Source organism: Cetorhinus maximus, chromosome 11 (assembly GCF_964194155.1).
Source record: "Cetorhinus maximus chromosome 11, sCetMax3.hap1.1, whole genome shotgun sequence".
NCBI classification, from domain to species: Eukaryota; Metazoa; Chordata; class Chondrichthyes; order Lamniformes; family Cetorhinidae; genus Cetorhinus; species Cetorhinus maximus.
In genome coordinates this window covers 10,646,093-10,664,833 of record NC_135889.1, presented here as the reverse complement: position 1 = coordinate 10,664,833, position 18,741 = coordinate 10,646,093, and the positions used below count along the sequence as shown (strand labels likewise).

Genomic DNA, 18,741 nt, shown 5'->3' with positions numbered 1-18,741 from the left:
GGGACTCATTCAAGAAGGCCAACATATTCCAGGTAAAGACAAAGGGTGGGACCAACAAACCCAGGGAACCCTGGATGTCGAGGGATATACAGGATTGGATAAAGAGAAAAAGGGAGGCTTATGGCAGATACTGAGGGCTCAAAATAATGGAAGCCCTAGAATGTGTAGGGGGGAACTTAAAAGGGAAATTAGGAGAGCAAAAAGGGGGCATGAAGAAACATTGACAGGTAAAATAAAGGAAATCCAAAGTTATTTTACAAGTACATTAAGAGTAAGAGGATAACTAGGGAAAGAGTAGGGCCCATTAAGGATCATAGTGGTAACTTGTGTGTGGAGCCTGAAAGTTTAGGTAGGGTTCTAAATGAATACTTTGTGTCGGTGTTCACAAGTGAGAGGGACGACATGGGCATGGAAATCAGGCAGAAGGACTATGATATAATTAAAGAAATTAGCATAGAAAGGGAGGAGGTTCTAAGTGGCCTGGCAGGCTTAAAAGTAGATAAATCTCCAGGCCCGGATGAAATGTATCCCAGGCTGTTGAGTGAGGCAAGGGAGGAGATAGCAGGGGTGCTGGCAATAATTTTCAATGCCCCTCAGGCCACAGGAGAGGTGCCAGAGGACTGGAGGACAGCCAATATGGTACCGTTATTCAAGAAGGGAGGAAGGGATAAACCAGGGAACTACAGGCCAGTCAGTCTAACCTCAGTGGTGGGGAAACTATTGGAAGCAATTCTGAGGGACAGAATTAATCTACACTTGGAGAGGCAGGGATTAATCAAGGACAGTCAGCATGGTTTTGTTAAGGGGAGGTCATGTCTGACCAATTTGATTGAATTTTTCGAAGAGGTGAACAGGTGCGTAGATGAGGGCATTGCATTTGACGTAGTCCACTTGGACTTCAGCAAGGCTTTTGATAAGGTCCCGCATGGGAGACTGATACGAAGATAAGAACCCATGGGATCCAAGGCAATTAGGCAAATTGGATCCAGAATTGGCTGAGTGGCAGGAAGCAGAGGGTGATGGTCGAGGGGTGTTTTTATGACTGGATGCCTGTGTCCAGTGGGGTTCCACAGGGATCGGTGTTGGGTCCATTGCTGTTTGTGGTATATATAAACGATTTAGACTTGAATGTAGGAGGGTTGATTAGTAAGTTCGTGGATGACTGGAAAATTGGTGGGGAGGATAGCCTTAGATTACAGGAGGATATAGATGGGCTGGTCAGATGTGCTGTCAGTGGCAAACGGAATTTAATCCAGATAAGTGTGAGGTGATGCACTTGGGCAGGACAAACAAGGCATGGGAATACACAATGAATGGTAGGACCCTGGGGAGTACTGAGGATCAGAGAGACCTTGGTGTACATGTCCACCGGTCCCTTAAGGTAGCGGGAAAAGTAGGTAAGGCAGTTAAGAAGGCATATGGGATACTTGCCTTTATTAGCTGAGGCATAGAATATAAGAGCAGGGAGGTTATGCTGGAACTGTATAAAACGCTGGTTAGGTCACAGCTAGAGTATTCTGTGCAGTTCTGGAATCCGCATTTTTGGAAGGATGTGATTGCACTAGAGAGAGTGCAGAGGAGATTTAACAGGATGTTGCCTGGGCTGGAGAGTTTTAATTATGAGGAGAAATTGGATAGACTGGGGTTATTTTCCCTGGAGCAGAGGAAATTGAGGGGGGACCTGAATGAGGTGTATAAAATTATGAGGGGAATAGATAGGGTAGACAGGAAGGAACTTTTCCCCTTGATGGAGAGATCAATAACCAGGGAGCATAGATTTAAGGTAAGGGGCAGGAGGTTTAGAGGGGATGTGAGGAAGAATTTTTTCACCCAGAGGATGGTGGGAATCTGGAACTCACTGCCTGAAAGGGTGGTAGAGGCATAAACCCTCATAACATTTAAGAAGTATTTGGATGTGCACTTGCGATACCATGGCATACAAGGCTATGGGCCTAGTTATGGAAAATGGGATTAGAATAGTTAGGTACTTGTTTGAGCGGCACAGACTCGATGAGCTGAAGGGCCTTTTTCTGTGCTGTACACTTCTATGACTCTATGACTCTATGAGGTTGTGGGAGAGTACATCTATATCAGAGTTTGTGAAAGGAAGGAAAGATCATTAAATGTGGACTGGTATCAAATTGTGAAATTTCTGAGAGGAGACACCAGTGTGACCCTGAGAAGCCAGCACCACTGAGTCATAGAGAGTCATAGCGTCACGGAAACATTACAGCAGAGAAAGGGGCCATTGGTCATTTGGCCCATTGAGTCCATGCTGACTCTGTAGTGCAATTCAGTCACTACAGTCCAGACTCTATACCCGTAGCTCTGCAAGTTTATTTCCCTCAAGTGCCATTTGTTACGACCGGTCCCGGGTGAGGTTCCACCAATTTGTTATGATTCCAGATGAGGTACCCCAAATTGTTATGCTCCCGGGTGAGGAGGGGTGAACTGACTCCCTTTCTTTAGTCAACCCCCTCGGTTGGGTACAACAAGGTCAATTTAAAAGGGATCCCTTCCATTGTGGATATCTTTTCCCAATCCAAATGCATTATGTTTTAAAAGGAGCCAATTTAAGCTGCCTTTCTTGAATCAATGAAAGAGTGAGTTTATTAGTCACTAAACATGAGAAAAAATAATAAAAATGCAACACACACACACACAGATTAGAAAATGAGAAATTGAGTCCAAAAATAAATATTAAAAGGATATACAGATCAGTGCTTTGGCTTGACTGGGAGGATAGTTGGTGAAATGTTACAGCTGTTAAGGTGAGTGATTCTGATAGAGCTGACTCTGACAGTTGAGCATTGGGTTTGGAGATTCTTGGTTCTGCAGGTTAGCTGAAAGGAGTTGTCCTGTTTCCTTTTCAACTGTGGCTTTGCTGACTTGTGACTTCCTTCCAGCAATCAGAGAGAGAAGACTTTTATACCTGCAAGCGCAGGGAAGCTCAGTTGGTGTTCTTCAGCTGTGACCTTCACAGCACACACACAGCAGAACAGAACACCAGACTAGCACACAGAACTCGGGCTGCAGTTGGCTTTTTTAAACCCCTTTCCTTGTGTATTCCTGGAAGGGAAAAATTAAACATGTCTTTCGCCCAGGTGTGTTTTCTTTTCAACTCAGTTCATGTTCACAGTCTGGGATATAACTCAACAGGAGGTGGTTTCTGCTAAGATGGTAATCAGCCTATATTACCTCCGCAACCACTGGAGATTACAGTTCAGTTTGCATTGTATCTTTTCTTCTGAAGTGCCTCTGTCTGAAGTAGGCCATGTCACACCTTTTAAGTACGACATTCCATTCTGTCTGAACTAGTTGGCCAAGTAATTCACATAGGAATTTTCCAACAAGTGGCTACCTTACAGTCTCAGCCAGCTTTTGCTTTAATGTCCTTTAATAAAAAAAATGTATCTTACTTAAAAGTTCAATAAGTAATTCAGGAATAGGGTCTGTGGTCATGACACGTTCCAATTTCCTTTTGAAATCATTGATTGTTTCTGGATCCACCACCCTCGTACACAGCGAGTTTCCCACTCACTGCATAAAAAAGCTCTCCCTCACAGCCCCGCTGTGTCTCTTTGCCAAAACCTTAAATCTGTGTCCCAGAGGCAAATTTACTTTCAGAATGCTGTCTTCCATAGTAGATTTGGAGCTTGTAAAGGTGGAGGGGTGGGGGCAGGGAGCTGGGGGTGTGGTGCAGAATGATGACACTTTTGGTTTCAATGCCCCCGCAAAATACATCTAATTATTCAGTCCCAGTTGTTTTGAAAATTGCTGTTGAGACTGGGGCTAAATGGAGCTTCACTGATATGAGCTCAGGCTCTAGCTCTCTATGTGCCATATTGCTTTCTTAATTCTTTCATGGGATGTGGGCATCACTGACAAGGCCAGCACTTGTTGCCCATTCGTAGTGAACTGAGGGTCTTGTTCAGCCATTTCAGAGGACAGGTAAGAGTCAACCACATTGCTGTGGGTCTGGAATCACATGGAGGCCAGACCAGGTAAGGACAGGTTTTTAGCAACGATCAATGATGGTTGTCATGGTTTCCATCACTGAGACCAATTTTATATTCCAGATTTATAAACTGAATTTAAAATGTTGGGATTTGAACCCAGAGCATTAGCCTGGGCCTCCCGATTACTAGTCCAGTGACGCGCGACCGCTACACAGGATGGTGGGTTGGTGAAATGCTTTTTTTAAGACAACGGATAAATAATGATGTTTGTTTTAAACAGAAAGGGGACCCAGTTGTCATTGCACCAGGATATGAATTATCACGGACCAAAAGTAGTGTTGCTGTCTCCCTGTGTGATGAGTTTTTCAATCGGATTCAGCCACCGAAGCCATTTGTTTCAAGGTAGCTTTACTCTTATAAACTGTTGAATTACTTATTGGCAAGGGAGACAGGAAGAAAAAGAGAATGAGCTGCGGGATTTTGATCTGTAATATGCACTGAGAAAATATATGACCTATTGCACTTGTGAATGGCTCAACTGCTGTATCTCTGTCTAAGCAATTTGTGTAGCTTGTGTATATGTGTCACAGCTCCTGTTTGCTGTATGTTCCCCTGCCTCCCTGTACTGTACAGTTTACTACATCTTCCCCTGTCTCCCTGTACTATACAGTTTGCTACATCTTTCCGTCTCCCCATACTGTACGGTTTGCTACATCTTTCCCTGTCTTCCTGTCTCCCTGTACTGTTCAGTTTGCTACATCTTTCCCTGTCTCCCTGTACTGTTCAGTTTGCTACATCTTTCCCTATCTCTCTGTACTATACAGTTTGCTACATCTTCCCCTATCTCCCTGTGCTGTACAGTTTGCTACATCTTCCCCTATCTCCTTGTGCTGTACAGTTTGCTACATCTTCCCCTGTCTCCCTGTGCTGTACAGTTTGCTACATCTTCCCCTATCTCCCTGTGCTGTACAGTTTGCTACATCTTCCCCTATCTCCCTGTGCTGTACAGTTTGCTACATCTTCCCCTATCTTTCTGTACTGTACAGTTTGCTACATCTTCCCCTGTCTTCCTGTACTGTACAGTTTGCTACATCTTCCCCTGTCTTCCTGTACTGTACAGTTTGCTACATCTTCCCATGTCCCCCTATGCTGTATAGTTTGCTGTATCTTCCCCGTCTCCCTGTAATGTACAGTTTGCTACATCTTCCCCTGAGGGATTGGATTATACTTGATAAGAGTTTGTGTGCGGACTATTGGAATTTATGGTACTCTTTCTGTTATTAATTCAGATTTTTATCTAATTTTTCAGGCCGCCATCAGAAAACCAAACGTGAGTGTTTATATATAAAACAAGCCGCAATTTATGGAGTGACAGTGTGCCCACTTAAACTCAGACCTATTTGTTGTTGCACGTTGAATTCACTCCGTTCTTTAACCTCTCTTTTTACCAGATTCAGAAAATATATTAAAAGGACTTTAGCAACTTAGCTATGAAATTGTTTAAGGGGTAGAAGACCGGGATTGATGGTGAGTAGATATTTCTCTGGAGAGGAGTGTGCAGTGGAATATCCCAGGGACTGGTATTAAGACCATTGTTTTCCTTATTTTATGTATATTAATGTCCTGGACTTGAGAATAGGGAGCACAGTTTCAAAGGCTGCGGAAAATACAACACTTGACAACATAACAAATAGTGAATGTGACAGTAACAAAAACAGAAAATGTTAGAAAATCTCAGCACTTCTGACAGCATCTGAGGAGAGTGAAACAGAGTTAAGGTTTCGAGTCCGTATGACCCTCCTTCAGCTCTGAAAAAGAGCCATATGGACTCGAAACGTTAACTCTGCCTCTCTCTCCACAGATGCTGTCAGACCTGCTGAATTTTTCCAGCATTTTCTGTTTTTGTTTCTGATTTCCAGCATCCGCAGTATTTTGCTTTTATCAATGTGAATGTGACAGCAGCAGGAGAACATGGACAGGCTGATGAAATGGGTGGACTCATGGCAGATGCAACCCGACGCAGAAAAGTGTGTGTAACAAGAGCAGCGACATGGAGGGACAGTGTAATCTATCTGTCCCTAGTTTTAGGGGAGTGCACAAACAGAGGGAGCCAGGGGCTGCGTATTCACAAATCTTTGGAGGTAGAAGGGCAAATTGATAAGGTGCTTAAGAAAGCAAATGGGACCCTTGGATAGGGCCAATGAATATAAAAACAAGCAAGTCATGCTCAACCTGCCTAAGTCTCTGGTTATACCTCAGCTAGAGCACTGCGGCCAGTTCTGGTCCCGACGCTTTAGGATTTACCAGGATGATACCAGGATTGAAGGAGTTCAGTGATGAGGGGAGATTGGAGATGTTGGCATTGTTCTCAGAGGGTAGGAAGGTAGATCTATTTGGGGTATTCAAAATTATGAGAGGTTTCAAAAGAACAACTATAGGGAGAATCTATTGAGAAAATAGATCGGAGTGTTCAGAGTTAAAATAATTTACAAAGAACTAGAGGGGAAATGAGGAGAAATTCTTTAGAGCGTTATTAAGATCTGGGACACTTTACCTGAAAGGCTGGTGGAATCAGATTCCACAGGAACTTCTAAAGGCCAATTGGATAAGTACTTGAAGAGGGCTAATTTATCCTGTAGGTTGTGGGGGAAAGGGGTGGCGCAGTGGTTAGTGCTGCTGCTGCCTCAGCTCCAGGGACCTGGGTTCAATCCTGACCTTGGGTATCTGTCTGTGTGGAGTTTGCACATTCTCTTGGTGTCTGTGAGGGTTTCCTCCCCCTGCCTAAAGATGTGCTGGTTAGGTCGATTGGCTACAGTGCATTGCTCCTGAGTGGGTGCCCTCTGATGGACTGGTGCCCTGTCCTGGGTGTACCCTGCCTAGCACCCATTGCCTGATAGGATAGGCTCTGATTCCCCACAACCCTGAATTGGATGAAGCAGCTCTGGAAAAATGAGTGAAAGTTATGGGGGGGATAAACTGGAGTGTGTGACTAAATTGGATAACTCTTTCAAAAATCTGACCGTCAAAGGCCTCATGTGCTGTAAGATTCAATGATTCTTTCCCTTTCCTAAAGGGATTGACCACTTCCTCAGCTGATGACAGCCAGCTCTACCTCATCATCACCTCAGTCAACCTCTCCCTTACCTGTGTGTTGTCAGACTCCTTGTGTGAAAACCAGTCCTGGCCTTCCCTCTAGCCCTGAGCTCTGGAATTCCTTCCCTAAACCTCTCTGCGTCTCCTCCTTAAATCCTACCCCTTTGACTAAATATCTCCTTTTACAGCTTGGTGTCAATTTTTGTCCAATTATGCATCTGTGAAGCACCTTATTGGGACGTTTTACCACATTAAAAGAAGAAATGGGAGTTGTTGTTACTAATAGATTAAGAATGGGAACCCTGGCCCAACTTTGCTCCCTCGAATGCAGCAACTTATTTTGGCTTTGGCTGGAATCAGCTCCCTCCAGCATAGACCAGGGATTGAACCTGTCTCCTTGTTGGATTGCGTGACTCAGCTTCTCATTCACTTCATACCCTGAGCCATTGGCCTCCCACTCTTTAACTACTCCGTATTTTCTTGCGTCAAGGTGAAACCCATCTGAATGGTGGTGCAGCCTGTTGGAACAGGCTCAAGGGGCTGATTGGCCTCTGCCCTATTCTTCCAAGCAGCTCAATTTCCTTTTGGACGTAAAATTTCTGATCCAAACTGTCTTGAAGTCCACAGTCCTGATGAAATGTGACATCTCAGTAAACGTTTGAATCTTGTGCTTTCCAGAGAGCAGCTGGTCACAGACCTGCAAAAGCAGATCACTCAGCTGGTGCATTTACTGGAGCAGGAGAGTCTCAAGCAAATGAGCATTGAAAACAGGGTGAGTCAAAGAGTTATCTGCCTGTAGGCAAACATTAGGGCAAGACTCCTCTGTGTCCCAGTTTTTGTACTTCAGAGGCTGGGATGTTGGTGCTGGAGAGTGGAATATTCACTATGTTGTACCTGGCCTCCAATCCATATGATGATCCAGCTCATCTTTTCAAGGGTTTCTGTTAGTTGGTAAAAGTAACAGTCGCCATGCCTTATCCACAGGAAGAGATGATAGCCAGATCCATATAACTACAGATGAGTGAGCGTTTGGCCAATTGAACCACCTCTGAGTCAGGAAGGGCAGAGTTCAGACTCTGACCTCCAGGCAGTCCTAGCAAGTAGAGAGTGGATCTCTGACTTTAAACACTTGGTTGACATGCAGTGTGATGCTCACATCTGGTGGGTGAAGGTGACCAACTCCTTATTATATGGGTTATGGATCCTCAGTCCATGTAGGACAACTACCCTTTCTGTCTGCTTGGTAATTTTAGCCTTAGTCCACAAAGGACCAATGGTATCTCTCTCCATTAGAGAGAGATAGTTGGTTATATAGCTTGAGGGGGCACCACTCCACATCAAACATGGGCAAGGTAAGGAGGGCAGGCCTGCATGAACTAGCACAGCTGGTACTGGAATTGAACCTGTGCAGTTGGCATCATTCTGCACCACACTCTATCCATCTAGCCAGCTGAGCTAACTGACCCATGGAAGCAGCATTCACTTCATTGCCTGTCAGACTGTTAATCAGCCGGGGAATCCTTCCATTGCTTCAGGCTACTCTCCAAGATTGTGAAGATATAAAACACAGAATTACAGAACAGTATCCCCTCTGTCAACCGTACCGAAGCTGATGGAGACCACAATGAAAGAGAATTTGTTGCATTATCGGATGCCCAGTTGCTATTTGGCATCCTGAATAAATTAGTATAAAATCTGGGAGAAATGTAACGGTTCGAATGTGGAATTTGCTACCACAGGTTGAGGTGAATAGCATTTATACCTTTAAGGGGAAGCTAGATATGTGCACAAGAGAGAAAGAATTCACTGTAACCTCTCCAGCCTGGAAATCCATTGTTCGGAAGCACCGGTTGTGCAGACATTTTTTGAGCAGCTGCTTTCTTCCACACCCCTTCCAACTATTGGTGAAGTAAAGCAGTGTGTGGAATCACCTGTTCCCTCAACATCATCGACATCAGTTTAGCTCAGTACTTTGGCAGTAGAAACATGGAAGACACAGTATTTGGATAAGTGAAACAATTTTTATTACTGTTTTATAATGTTTTATCACTGTTTTATGTTTCTGCTAAATATTTTTATCTACGGTGTTTTCCGGTTCTCACACTTGTGGTTAGGCGTTCTGAACTGGAGGGGTTACAATGTATAAGGAAATGCTGATAGGGTGAGATGAGGTTGGGTGGGCGGAACTCATCAGGATTATAAACATTGGCATTGTTATAGAGTTGATCTTCCAGGCAACTCTTCTTAGTGGACACACATCTTAATTTACACGACAGCAGCAGTAACTACACATGTGCACCAAACTCCATAACTAAAGAACTCTCGACTTGAGGTTCCCTGCGCTGCTCACACATTGGTTTACACAGATCATGTGATCTTACTACACAGGATTATTCTTAAAGCTACAGTCCTTCGTTTATCCAAACTATAATTAATACCTTCCTCCCCCTTTAACTTTTCTGTACATTTTGCATTTACAAAGATATCTATCTTATGACATTACAATATTTACACAAGTCATGAAATTACAAGTTCAGTCTTTCAGGTTGTTTCCTGATCCATGTGAAACGTTGTAGCTCCGCGACTTCAGATTTTTTTTGCAGGAACCACATTCTCTGGAACCCGCATTAACATCAGGTACCTCATTAGGCACAAGCACTTCAGTTCAGTCCCGACAGAGACATCGGGCATGTCTATCCTTGGTTGAACATCTTCAACAGGAACCTTTGGGTCAGCAATGGTTACAGGTGGAACATCATTTTGTTGGGGTATCTCCCTTTTTCTTAAGTGATCCACATGATTATGGGTGATCCAGGCCTCCACTTCCATGTGGTACGTGGTCTGGTCTCAGAGCTTACTTTAGCAGGTAACCACTTCAGTCCTCCACCGAAATTCCTTACGCATACTGCTTCTCCAACAGTGAATTGTCCCTCACGACTATGCAAATCATGGTTCCCTTGACTTTTCTCCACCTTCCCCATCAAATTGGGAAGGATCAGGCTTAATCGTGTTTGAAGACGGCGCCTCATCAGTAAATCTGCAGGTGTTGCTCCTGTCGTAGTGTGAAGGGTTGTTCTGTAGTGAAACAGGAAATGAGCAAGTCTAGTTTCCAACAATTCACCTGTTTACATTTTCATTCCCACCTTAAAAAATTGTGCTGCTCTTTCCTCCAGTCCGTTAGATGACGGATGGTACGGTGCAGTCTTCATGTGGCTGATGCCATTGGTGCTGACAAATCGTTGAAACTCAGTGCTCGTAAACGCAATAACATTATCTGAGATGATTATCTCTGGCAATCCATGGATGGCGAACTCTGGCGTAGTTTTTCTACAGTACTGCCTGACGTTGGTGACTTTACCTCATAAATATCTAACCGCTTGGAATGAGTATCTGTAATCAGTAGAAACATGGTTCCATGGAAAAGACTGACGTAATCTATATGCAATCTCACACAGGGTCTACCAGCCACTCCCATGGGTGTAACGGGGCTGCCAGCTGTAACTTTCACAGCTGTTTACACTGCACACCGTGTTTTACCACCTTTTCAATATCGCCGTCCATCCCCGGCCACCAAAGATAACTTCCCGCTATCGTCTTCATATGTGAGATTCCTGGATGGACACTGTGTAGCTCTACTAAGAGTGGTTCCCTTCCTTGTGAAGGAACCAGTACTCATGCACCCCATAATAGAATACCATCTTGACTGCTCATCTCGTGTCTTCGGTTGAAAAATGACTTCATTTCATCAGAGACCGGTTCCTGGGACCTACCATGTAACACTTGGTCTCTCACTCGAGACAGGATTGGATCACGATTTGTCCAGTTTCTTTTATGCTTGGCACAGACTGGTGAGGGATCTAGAAAATTCATCACTAACAATTGGGGAATTGGGACATGGTCATTGTTCTCTTGCAAAGGAAGGCGACTTAGGGCATTGGCATTTGCTATATGAATCCTTGGTCTGTGTACAAAGGTGTATTCATATGCTGCCAAAATTAGGGCCCATCTTTGTAGTTCATAAGCTATAGGAGATATAGCCTTTTCCTTGCTAAACAGACCCAAAAGTGGTTGTGGTCTGATACTATCACGAAATGTCATCCATGCACGTATTGGTGGAAATGTTTTACACCAAAAATAATCAACAGACCTTCCTTTTCAACCTGAGAATATCTTTTCTCAGCTGTGGTAAGTGTCCTGCGTACAAAGCCTATCGGCCTCTCTGTGCCGTCATCCATCTTGTGAGATAGTACCGCTCCCACGCCATAGGGGACGCATCGCATGTTCACACCAATTCCTTTGTCTGGTCATAATGCACTAACAAATTTGAAGAGTGTAAGAGCTGTTTTACTTTCATGAAAGCTTCTTCTTGGGGTGAGTCCCAAAACCAACGCTGGTTTTTCTTTAGCAGTGAATGTAGAGGGGCTAGAACTGTTAATAAATTTAGTCAAAATCAGCCATAATAATTTACCATCCCTAAAAATGATTTACATTCAGAGATGTTCTTAGGTGCAGGTGCCTCTCTTATTGCTTTAACCTTTTCTTCAAATATTAAATATCTGAAAGTGTGTTCTCCTGTTACAGTGGTAGAAGCACCATGTCTACTTCCATTTTTAAGGGTTTAACATTCACTTGCACTGTGACAATAATTGGCTCTGTCTTCCTAACTTCCATGTTGAATAATGAATAAATGTCAGAATTGGTTGATTCTCGCTCTTCTACACAATATACTTCATTGGACTTCAATTGTTCTTTGGAGTCCTGTTTAAATCTTGCTTTGCACTGTCTTATTATGTGTTCACTTCTGTGACAAAAATAACACTCTACCTTTTTAAATTGGCAATCGTTAGGAGTATGATTGTTTCTATGTCGATAAAAATTAGCTTTTGAATTTGCCGCTAAGCTGTTTCCTCTCATTTTTTTTGGTTAGCGGGGCTGTTTCACGCTGCGCAGTGGAGTCCTGGCTTTTCACACCGCTTTCGCTGACCGTTCCCGCCCAACTAGGAGAACATTTTGAGCCCCTTGAATCACTTGTGAATCTTTCACAATATCCTGTTAGTTGTTTTAATTTTGCCACGTAGGTAGCAATGGTCTCCCCCGGGGCTCTATTCCATGAATTGAACCTAAACCTCTGCATTGTGACTGAGGGCTTGGGATGAAAATATCCCTTAATGACGTCTACTAATTCACTGAAAGTCTTCGAATCTGGGGCAGCGGGAGCTGTCAAGTTTTGAATTAAACTGTAGGTCTTGCTCCCACAAATATTCAGGAGAATCGGTCTCCTCTTTTCCTCCCCTGTGATTTTGTTGGCTTGAAAGAAGAATGGAAGATGCCCTATATATTGAGACCAATCATCTGTGGCTGGCTCAAAGGGATCAATTCTGCCAAACTGTGGCATTTCAGATGAGTATATCTTCTTTTCTTTTTAATGAACTTAAATACTCACAATCGCTGGGTGAGGTACAGCACCGAATCTGATCTATCCTTGTCGCCAGTTTGTTATTGAGTTAATCCTCCAGACAACTTTTTTTAGTGGAAACATTTAACTTTATTTACAAGACCACAGCAGCAACTACACATGTGCATCAAACTCCATAACTAAAGAAGAACTCTCTACTCAAGGTTCCCAGCACTGCTAACACATTGGTTTACACAGATCATGTGATCTTACAACACAGGATTATTTTTAAAGCTACAGTCCTTCATTTATCCAAACTATAATTACTATGGGCATAGAACAGTTGGGCTGAATTGGCTGTTTCTGTGCTGGAAGTTGAAGATAACGAAAGACAGCATATCTGTTGCGTTGGGTTGCTATTGAGCCACAGAAGTTTCTGGTGCATCGAAATACAGAGAGCCACATTGTCATTTATGGCACAATGTACATCAAAACCCATCTGTTGGATTAGGTGATTTCAGTTGTGATTCAATTAGCTTTTGTGCCCCTGGGTTAGACAGCAGTGATGCAATCAGGGTCCTCAGTCCTCTGGCTCACCACTCGCTGGAAGTGGATGTGTACAGATTCAAAGTAAGGACAAGATTGAACCCAGTTGTGTGAAGCCCAGCCATTTGGGAGAGTTAATGAAGAGAACCCAATTGGTATGTTAGAACTGATGGGTTATAACTATCAGGAAAGAATGAACAGCCTTGGCTTTTCTATAGAAGGTTAATCGAGTTGAAGTCTTTAGAATTATGAAAGGGTTTGATAGGGTAGACCTAGAGATGTTTCAATTTGTGGGGAGTCTAAAATAAGGGGCACTGAATTTAAGATAGTCACAAATAAATCCAGTGAAGAATTCAGAAGAAATGTCTTTACCCAGATGTGGTTAGAATGTGGAATCTACAAGGAATGGTTGATGTGAATAGCAAAGATCCCTTTAAGGGGAAACTAGATAAAAACAGGAGGGAGAAGCAATTGGAAGCATATGCTAAAAAGGTGAAATGCAGTAGGTATGAGTTGAATCTCATGTGGAGCTTAAACAGTGGAACAGACCCATTGGGCAGAAAGGCCTGCTTCTGTGCTGTAAATTCTACCAGAACCTCAATCTGTACTTGCCCATATAACCAGATAACCATTCAGATTTACTTTAAAAAGCATCAATCAAAAATTGATGTGCATTCGTTCTGAGAGTTAACAATATTACATCTCTCAAGCTTTGCTTTAAAAGAAGCCATTTGTTGAAATGTTGTTTGTGCTGTGAATGCGGCTGGAGCATGAAGCATTTAGATGTGTCATCAAGGAATAGTGTCTCACTGTGAATGTTATTGGTTCCAGTTTCAGAATGAAGGCAAGGAGGCAATCTTGATGCAGCAGAGAAAGCATGACGGGGAACTGAGGTAGGACTGTAAACAACTGGGTGGGGTTAGAGAGAAGGTAGTGATTCTAACTTAAAAAAAAATACACCAGAAAACAATGCAGTAGAGATCTCTACGCAAACTGGAGGAACAGCACCTCATCTTCCGACTAGGCACTTTACAGCCTTCTGGACTGAATATTGAGTTCAACAATTTTAGATCATGAACTCTCTCCTCCATCTCCACCCCCTTTCCGATTTTCCCCCTCCTTTTTGTTTTTTCCAATAATTTATATAGATTTTTCTTTTCCCACCTACTTCCATTATTTTTAAGTGTATTTCCATCCATTATTTTATCTCTGCCTTTTAGCCTATTTCGATCCCTTCCCCCCACCCCACCCCCGCTAGGGCTATCTGTACCTTGCTCGTCCTGCTTTCTACCCTTAATTAGCACATTCCGTTAGATAATATCACCACCTTCAACACCTCTTTGTTCTTTTGTCTGTGACATCTTTTGGTTATCTCCATCTATCACTGGCCCTCTATCCAGCTCTTCTTGCCCCCCCCTTAACCAGATTATATTTCACCTCTCTTCTATTTTTACTTAGTTCTGTTGAAGGGTCATTCGGACTCGAAACGTTAACTGTATTCCTATCCGCAGATGCTGCCAGACCTGCTGAGTTTTTCCAGGTAATTTTGTTTTTGCAGTAGAGATCTATTGTTGGGTGTGAAGGGTATGTGGGAAGTTATGTGCTGTACCTGACCTAGAAGTGTTGACTGGCAACTGGAATAAGAAGATGCCTTGTCTTGTCCAGTCTTCAATCTGACCTGTGTTGCATTTACCATGGCAATATGCTAAAAAGTCGACTCCAACGCTTTCCTTCTCGAAGACTGGGACTAAAGCTTGCAGCAGGTGTAATTACCTTTCAAGGCTGCAGTGTGACTTGCCTTCATGAGTTGGCTGTCCCGCCGAGGCATGTCGAGGTTGCTGACCGCAGTGATGGGGAGAGGGGTGAAAGGGGCTAAGGGGGTCAGTTCTTTCTAATGTAGGTTTACTTTATTTCAGGAAATTTGTGGAGATTCATACACTTGAAATCAAGGAGCTGCAGAGCAACTTTGCAGAGATACTGGAAGAAGAGAAGGAGAAAACAGCAAAGCAATATTGTAGGTCCAATGCACGCTGCTGAACCAAACAGAAGTGGGTTCATGAAGTATTGTTTCTCTTCTGGTCTTTAAGCCTCTTTAAAAGTTCAAAAAGAAACACACACTGACAAATTGACCTTTAACCTTAAAAGGGCAACTGATCTTCATGTGAAGCCACTTCTTCTGTTGTTATTTTATTTAATTATTGTCAGCGTCCTTAGTCAGCTCAGTGCTGACTAAGATAAGTACTTCATTTGGTACCTGAACTGATTTACTCTGTGACCTTGAGTGAAAAAAGATCCTATCTTCTTTTGTGCCATAGCTGACCTGACGATCCAGTATGAAACTTTACAGGCTGCGTTTCTATCCTTTAAGGTAAGGCGTACATTAACTTGGTGTTAACATGTTATAACCTTACCATGTTGAAATGTCTCAGGGCTAAAGGCAAAAAATTCCTCTTGTAGGAGAACCTAGAACTAGGGGAGTCACTTTTTAAAAATAAGGGGGCACCCATTTAAAATGGAGATGAGGTGAAATTTTTTTCCACCCAGAGGGTCGTGAGCCCTTGGAACTCTCTTCCTGAAAAGGCGGTGGAAGCAGAGTCTTTGAGTATTTTTAAGGCAGAGGTGGATAGATTCTTGGTAAGTAAGGGAGCGATAGGTTATCAGAGGTAGGCGGGATGAAGATTTGAGGTTGAGTCAGCCATGATCTTGTTAAATGGCGGAGCAGGCTTGATGGGCCAAATGGCCTACTCCTGCTTCTTGTTCATATGTTCCTACTTTTGAGGCACAGCATGAGAACTAGGAGCAGGAGTACACCATCCGGTATTCAGGTAAATGCAGCGTACCTACCAACTTAGCATTTCTCAGCCAAATTCTGCCTCCCTTGTGACCTCGGGAGGGGGCTCTTAAATCTTGGAATATTTGCTGTGGGCTGGGGGGGGTCGTGTTGGGACTGGGTTGCTGACTCCTTACTGATTGGTTACCTAGTTACAGGGACCGGGCCCTCTGCCAGGCTCCGAAGCTGGCACTGTGTTTTTGATGTTGAATTGAGTCCACCCAGTTGATTCCTAAAAAACAGTACCCGTCACTTTTGAAGGAGGGAAAGGCTGGAGATGGGCCTAGGGCTGGGGCCTGGGGTCTCTCTCTCTTAGCTCGGTTATTACACAAACCCTAGACTTAAATTTCGGTTTAATTTTCAAATTCCTGCATGCTCCCTGACACTCCACACCTCCAACACCAAGCTTCTTGCTGTCTTTCACTTCACTCCATCACTGATGGCCCCTCAGTTTTACCACTACTGTCCTGCCCTCTCTATTCAGTTCTCTCCAAGGTCTCTGCAGTCAAATACCTTTCATTTAATGTGCCTTTCATTTCTCAACTTGCTCTTTATTTTCAAACTTTCCTCTCTTACTTGGCATCCATTGTTTTGCACTCTTCAATGTAAAGCAATTAGCGATGAGCCCCTGCATTAGTGGTATAGAATTGCAAATTGTGCTGTTCACTAAGTATCTGTTATTCTGCATGACCATTTATCACTCAATTATTTCATGATTTTGCAAATGAAGGTAATGAGTGAAATTGATATTTGAGATCTTTACATTTTATGGCTGGGGAGTGTATATATACTGAGACACAAGGTATCACAATTGTATGATATAGCTGGATGGATCAGATGGTCTTTACCTGCCAGTTATTGTTCATATGTTTACACATTTTGATCTATCATATTTTGAATAACTCAAACTTGGAGGCGATAATAGTTGCCCCAGTGAAGGTAATTGTATTTTTAATGTATTAATGCATCAAACTAGAACACATGGGTTAGATTCCATCCTTTATGGAAGCAGCTGTTTAGCTGTATAGTGACAGTGTTGGGAGTGTGGATCCTTCTTCAACACATTGGTAGGATTTTTAAAAAAAGTTTAAAATTAATATGCTATAGCTTTTGTAAAGAGCTCTGACCCGTGAGAGATTAAATAAGCCATTATTGAGGTTTATAAACCAATTGTCAGTCTCCATTGGTTTATGTTTTTGAAAAAAAGCAACTCATGATTTTTATACCAAATCTCTTGATTTTTAAGAGTTTGCCTCAATTTATAAAATGGCAGAGGTGTCACTGTGGTCCAATAACGTAGGTAACTGTTCTGGAGATATTCTGCACCTATAATGTCCTCAGTAGCATTGGGATGAATAGTTACTTAATCTATTTTTGGGGAGGTAGGGAGGCGGAGAAAGTTAGGGAGGGGATGTCAGAAATCTGGGCCTAGGTGGCTGAAGATACAGCAGCAAAATGGGGATGTCCGCTGATGATCATATAGTCTCCCATTCCATTTGCAATTCATGAGATATTGAAGCAGTCTGTGCCCACATGCAGCAAGACCTGGACAATATCCAGCCTTAGGGTAATAACTAGAGAAAATTCCACACTGAATGGTCATCTCCTGCAAAACATTCAGTGGCATTACCATCATTGAATTCCCCACCATCAAAATCCTGGAGGGCACCATTGACTAGAAACTTAACTAGATCAGCCACATAAATACTGTGGCTATATGAGCAGATCAAAGGCTGGGTATTCTGTGGTGAGTATCTCACTTCTTGACTCCCCAAAGCCCATTTACAAGGCAAAAGTCTCAAGTGTAAGGGAATACTTTGCATTTGTCTGGATGCGTGCAGCTCCAAAAACACCAAAAAAGCCCGACACCTTCCAGAACAGAGCAGTCCAATTGATTGGCACTCCCTCCATCATTGGCGCACCATGGCTGAGTGTGTACCAGCTACAAAATGCACTGCAGCAACTCACCAATGCTTATTCAACAGAAACTTCCAAACCCATGACCTCTACCCTCTAGGAGAATAAGGGCAGCAGGCATATGGGAACAACATCACCTACAAATTTCCCTCCAAGTCACACACCATCCTGACTTGGGCATATATAATCTTTCCATCATTATCAACCAATATCAAATTCCTGGAACTCCTTCTTTACCCGCACTGTGGGTGCACCTTTGCATTGTGGAATCTAGCAGTTCAAAACCATGACTTCACACCATCTCCGAGGACAATAAATGCCAGACTTGCCAACATCCTGAGAATGAACATGTTTTTGGAATGGCCATTCAGCCCCTCAAGCCTGTTCCACTATTCGATAAGATCACAGCTGATCTTGAATTATATTATTTTTCATTTTACAAATGGAAATTAAACAAATGATACTTGGAGTCCTAACCCTAACAATATTGATGCTAAGTCAATAAGACATTTTTTTAAATTCAGGAATCCATCATTCAGGAAATGAATGCAAGGTGGGCACAGAAAGAAACTGAACTCAGAGAAAACCATGAAAATGAAATGAGAAAGGAACTGACTTTACAGGGTAAGTGACGGGTTCCATGGAGAATTGTTCAGATATGATCTATAGGGCAGGGAATGGGGAATTAGGGATGCTCCTATTATGCTTGCACTGAACATTAATTATTTAAAGTTTAAATAAATATTAAAAAATATATAAAAAGGTTGCAAATACAGTCTGACAGCATCTGTGGAGAGAGAAACAGAGTTCATGATTCTGCCATTCTCGCCTGGACTTATCTTTTGTTTCTTTATTTTTCTCATTCCCACTCCCTTGGGCTCAGTCCCACCAACTCTTTTGTTTTTTAATGTCTCCCGCCTTCAGCCCTATCACAGACCTTCCCTTTTGTCCTTTTTACAGTCTCCTTTCATTTCACCTACGTAAAAGTTATTGAATTTCTA

At 42.9% G+C, this 18,741-nt stretch overlaps 1 pseudogene across 1 annotated transcript in view; it reads left to right on the top strand.

Moving 5' to 3' along the window:
- The first annotated feature begins 7,742 nt into the window (after window positions 1-7,742).
- The window catches only part of LOC144686249 (uncharacterized), a 31,709-nt pseudogene continuing 20,710 nt past the window's right edge, over window positions 7,743-18,741 (top strand). The window contains exons 1-5 of the transcript XR_013577882.1: window positions 7,743-7,824; window positions 13,825-13,886; window positions 14,910-15,007; window positions 15,309-15,361; window positions 18,265-18,364. The product of XR_013577882.1 is annotated as an uncharacterized LOC144686249 (transcript). The remainder of the gene's footprint in view (window positions 7,825-13,824; window positions 13,887-14,909; window positions 15,008-15,308; window positions 15,362-18,264; window positions 18,365-18,741) is intronic.